The sequence below is a fragment of the Scardinius erythrophthalmus genome, assembly GCF_964197995.2.
Source record: "Scardinius erythrophthalmus genome assembly, contig: HAP1_SCAFFOLD_105, whole genome shotgun sequence".
In the NCBI taxonomy this organism is placed as follows: domain Eukaryota; kingdom Metazoa; phylum Chordata; class Actinopteri; order Cypriniformes; family Leuciscidae; genus Scardinius; species Scardinius erythrophthalmus.
In genome coordinates this window covers 38,923-43,901 of record NW_028296503.1, presented here as the reverse complement: position 1 = coordinate 43,901, position 4,979 = coordinate 38,923, and the positions used below count along the sequence as shown (strand labels likewise).

At 38.1% G+C, this 4,979-nt stretch overlaps 1 long non-coding RNA gene across 2 annotated transcripts; it reads right to left on the bottom strand.

Moving 5' to 3' along the window:
• Positions 1–1,161: 1,161 nt before the first annotated feature.
• Positions 1,162–4,703, bottom strand: LOC308686302. 2 transcript variants are annotated; one of them, XR_014029569.1, is made up of 4 exons: positions 4,266–4,595; positions 3,989–4,176; positions 2,406–2,453; positions 1,163–1,814 (listed from the first exon to the last, which is right to left on the bottom strand). It is a non-coding gene; the product is annotated as an uncharacterized lncRNA (long non-coding RNA). The 2 variants fall into 2 exon arrangements; XR_014029568.1 differs by lacking the exon at positions 2,406–2,453 and having other exon boundaries at positions 1,162–1,814; positions 4,266–4,703.
• Positions 4,704–4,979: the final 276 nt, after the last annotated feature.

The following is a 4,979-nucleotide window of genomic DNA, read 5'->3' as shown; positions in this document are numbered from 1 at the left end:
GCATATGATTATTCATCCACGTGATAACGTTTAAGTTATCACGTGGATGAATAATCATATGCAAATGATATGTAGATGAGGATCTGCATAGTAAAACTAGGCGTTGTAAGCTCCATATATGGTTATTTCGGGTGGAGACGCATGTACGCACAATCTTCCGCTGACTGGGATTTATAAAGGGAATTCTGCGCAGGTTCTGGTGTACGCAAGGTTTTATAAGTCTGAATATTTTTTTGCGTACGCCATTTTTGGCTTTCGGGCGCACGTACACTTTTAGTAAGGTTCCTACGCACAGTTTTATAAATGAGGCCCCTGGTCATAATCACATTGTTATCCATAGGGCGCATAATGTATGTATATATGTGTATATATATATATATATATATATATATATATATATATATATATATATATATATATATATATATATATATAACGTTACATTACATTATGTATTAGATTATTTGAGTAAGTTGAAACCCAATACTTACATTAAAAAGTCTAATCTTCATCATAGGCGCAGTGAATTCTGGAGTAGGGTAAGACGTAAAGAATACATCCATTGTCTTCATTGCCCGCAAAATGAAGGACGCATTTCAAGGCTGCATTTGAAGGAGACTTCGAATTGGGACAGCCTTTTGCCATACCGCGGTGATGCAATCAGCCTTTGAATGTAGCCTTCGAAGGATGCAGGCTCTGAATTCGGATGCAGCTTAAGACATGTGTACTGCTGTTACTCCGAAGAGCTGCATTTGTGCAATCTATGTGTTCCTGGGCCTGCTTTGCTCAATGGTTTTAAATTTTTGTGGCTTCCCATACACAAAAGAAATATATTTTAAATATATTTTCAGTATATATTTTGGAATATATGCAAATATTTGAAATTGGCCCAATAAATATATTTCACACTTAACATCATATATTTTTGTTATATTTCGGAATATATTTCAATGTATTTTTTTCTGTATGGGTCCCCAAAAGTATCTAAATATATGTGGCATATATTCCAAATACATTGAAATATATTCTGAATATATTTGTCTGGTATAGGAACCTTAAACTAAAATATTACTAAATGTGATGTCCCAAATAAAAAGAACCCTCCATAAACCTGACTGAACCTATTTAACCCTATACAAAAGTTTAACAATACACATGCCTTGGTAGAAGTTTTTATGAAGGGCACTTGAATTTTCTGTATAATGTCACTGTCTTTATGCACTACTTGAGTTGGAGTCAGTGCTGACCTTTATTCAAACATTTTATAGAGGCTTCTGTTTCAGTGTTTCTACATCAGGATTGTCTGTATTTATTTTTTCCTCTTGCATTTTTTGCAAAGCCCCATAAGCCAGTTTATTTTCACATCTGCATTCAAAATAGACATTCCTCAGACATTACTCACTATTTAAAGGGGTCATCACTGGGTGGGTGGAGTTTTCAAAAAACTACCTTTGACTGTAATCGAGAACACCCCTGCCCGCACTAATTCCTTTGTAAATAAGTGATTATGAAGAGCAAGAACATGATAGGCTTTACCTTGCAGAGTCTGAAAATAAAGAAACATCATAACTTTCAAGGAAGTTGCATTGTAGATGTTTAAATTATTTGTCTCATCGTGTTATTTCGGTTTGTGACAGGCTAAAGGCCTCAAAGATGAAGGATTGTCATCCAGTCAGAACACTCGACCTGTGTCAGAGGAGGACGTGGCCTGGAAGGGTCCCCACACAATGGTGCTGCAGAAGAACTCTCAGGGCTTCGGTTTTACTCTGCGACACTTCATAGTCTATCCACCGGAGTCTGCCCTTCACACTAGCCTGAAGGTAACAAAATCAACAACCTTAAAGATGAAAAGGTCAAAAGAAAAAACAATGACCATGTCTATTTAAAGCTACACTGTGTAATATTTTAAGTTGATTTTTAGCAAAAAAACACTTTGTTCTTTCAAAATTATACATTCTCATTAATGTGTAATCACTTCAACCAACAAAGTATTCTCGTAAGTGTATAATCTGCCATTTAGAATACATATGAGCGAGTCGCTCGAATGGCGGAAGCCATGTTGCGCATCCATCTTGAAAATATATTAGACAAAGAGGGACATACCTGGAAATTCAAGCTTCGCCTTTCTTTACACTCAGTGGCCCCGAGACAAATGCGAGAGGGAGACTACTCACGACTGCCGGCAGATTTGAAATAATACAGCCACCGTAGGAGTTAAAACGCACTCGGAATGGGAGGGGCTAGAAAGTAATATTCAGTTGGTAGTCATATACAATTTCACTGCTAGATGGGAGTAAATCCTACACAGTGTAGCTTTAACTACATAAATGAACAATAACAGCAACAAAAGTATAATCCATATGACTTTATACATATATAGCACATGTATATATAGCGCTTTATACCAAGTCTTCTGAAGTCACAGGCTGATTAAATCTCATTGGTTCAAAATCCTGCAGCAAAAAAAAAAAAAAAAAAATCTTAATCAGCATTTTGTCTATTTTTTTTTTTTTTTTTTTTTAATAAGTAAAATGTCTGCTTATAACTATACATTTGTACGTGTAACCCTCCCACACAATTCCACTTTTTTTAAGGAGATATCATGTGCATGGGGAATGAATTGGTGAAAGGTTACTAGAATTTAAAATCAGGATGTATTCACAGCAACTAAACTTCGGGCATGCGATGTAGAGAGGCCTGGTTAGCTTAAATATAGCTATACTGTGTTCGTTTGTTTTTTTTTTTTTTTTCACTGTGAGCATAAAACTCCCATGCACATATACTTAGCCACTATAACCCTTACTTGCAAAAAAATAAAACTAAAATCACACCAATCACATTTCAATCGCACACACTTAAATATCAGACCACAACAATTGAATGTTATACTCAAAATGTATTTATACTGTTTTTTTTTTCAGAACTAGGTGAGTTAACCTTTTAAAATGTCCTCATGTTCCAAATGAAATAACAATGAACAATACCCCGGGGTTTTTTCTACTTTTATGTCTCAGTTTTGTGGTACCACAACGTTGGCGCGCTTGTTGGAGCTCAGTTGAAACATTTCCAAATAGGGATGCAACGGTACACGGTAAAATACCGGACCGTTCGGTCAGCCCTGCACGGGACAATCTACCCTTGTGTCCCGCGGTACTTCGGTTTTGCCATTGAGTTTGCGCTGATCCTTTTAGTTTTTGCTTTAGCTGCCGTTCACATATCGCGCCTAAAAACGCGTAGAAAACGCTAGGCGCGCCGCGTTTTTCTTTTTCCAAAGCGCTAGGGCGGTTGCGCTCCGGAGGCGTCTGTCGCTAAAGCAACCGCGCTCTGGTTGGTTCTTGTCACGTGACCTATGGTGCGCTTGCGGCATTCTGAAAAGTTGAGAATTTTCTGCTGGGGACATCGTTAGTGCCAACCGGTCTCGCCTTGCACCAGACAGTGTTGATAGACTCATCTTTTTGCACAAAAATCTCTCAATAGTGGATGAGTAAATAACATTGCACTTTGTATCCTGAATGCAGTATTTTTTCATTATATTATTTTGCTCTGCTTTTTTTTATTCAAAGCACAAGCTAATTTATGTTTGTTAAAGGTAAAAGTGCACTTTTTCTTTCACATTGATCACTTCATATACCAGTTATCAAGGTTTGGAATTAGGATCCACTTGAATATTTTGAAGTGTGTTTGTTTACATTTTGTATTTCATATAAGTGATAGTTGAAGAGGTTGTATTACTTAGTGTTGTTCAGTACAGACTAGAGTGTTAATTTATTCCATACATTGATGTTCTTCCTACTGTGACATTCTGTTTATGCTCATAAGAAAAATCAAACATATTTTTGGGATGAAATAGCAGTCTCTTTCTGCACAAAACATGTACCGAAACCGAACCGAGACCGTGGCCCAAAAACCGAGGTACGGACCGTACCGTGGGCTATCTGTACCGTTGCACCCCTATTTCCAAATAATATTGTCTGTAACAGTTACTCACGATTCCTCGGTAACAGAAAGATTATAGTGACCGTCTATCCAAACCGTTCCGTCCAATGGTGAGATACGCAATGAGGAAACCCGTCCTGAAGCTCCATCCGTCCATGTGCAAACGCGACACCTCTGGCCTGCAGCGCGAATCCTGAGCACATCTATTGCAGCAACATGGGTGGCAGCATCTGACGCACACTAGCCAAAAGTTCACAAAATCGAATGAGCTTAACTATATATTGTCCAAAAATGTCAATTTCATTTTAGTTCACAATGTCCATACTCACTCAGAAACTCGGTGGCAAAGTGGATTTCTGGCTATATAGTAGCAGTTCTCAAATGGCTATGTATTAGCAGTTCGCACATGGCTATTAGCAGTTCGCACATGGCTATGGCGTTAGTTTCACTTCAGTAGAATCTCCGTGACCCATTTAACCAGCTCCAAAACAAAGCTCACTCTCACGTTTTAACAGGGTTACACACTGACAAAAACCAAGAAAAATCCCCCTCTGGCTCTTAACTTCGATGACCAGTATCATACAGAGCTTGTAACTATCTCTCCGGTTCTTTTTCTCGTCACTCTTGTTTTCAGTCTCGCTCTATTTTTTAGTCCCGCCCCCTCAACAACCCGATAGGTTGCTCAACTGCTCTCTGGAGGCACTGATTGGATAACAAACAAAACTGACACCTGGCCACCCAATGCAAAATAAAATGACAGAGGGTTCAAAGGTTACTCACAACAGAGGATATTTCAACACCTCCCCTTTATAACTGCATTAACACGTTAATACAAAAATGTATTACACACCAGGGACAATTGAACTGGCCCATATTTCAGGATATACTGTATTTCTGTTAACAGAACACAAAATAAACAATATATAAATTTAGCAGGGTGCTACATATAGTTATACATACATATACGCCCTGAGAGGACTTTCCTCTCAGGGCGAATGAGAGGATGCTTAATTGCTTTTTACCTGACATCTTTGAAAGACTGA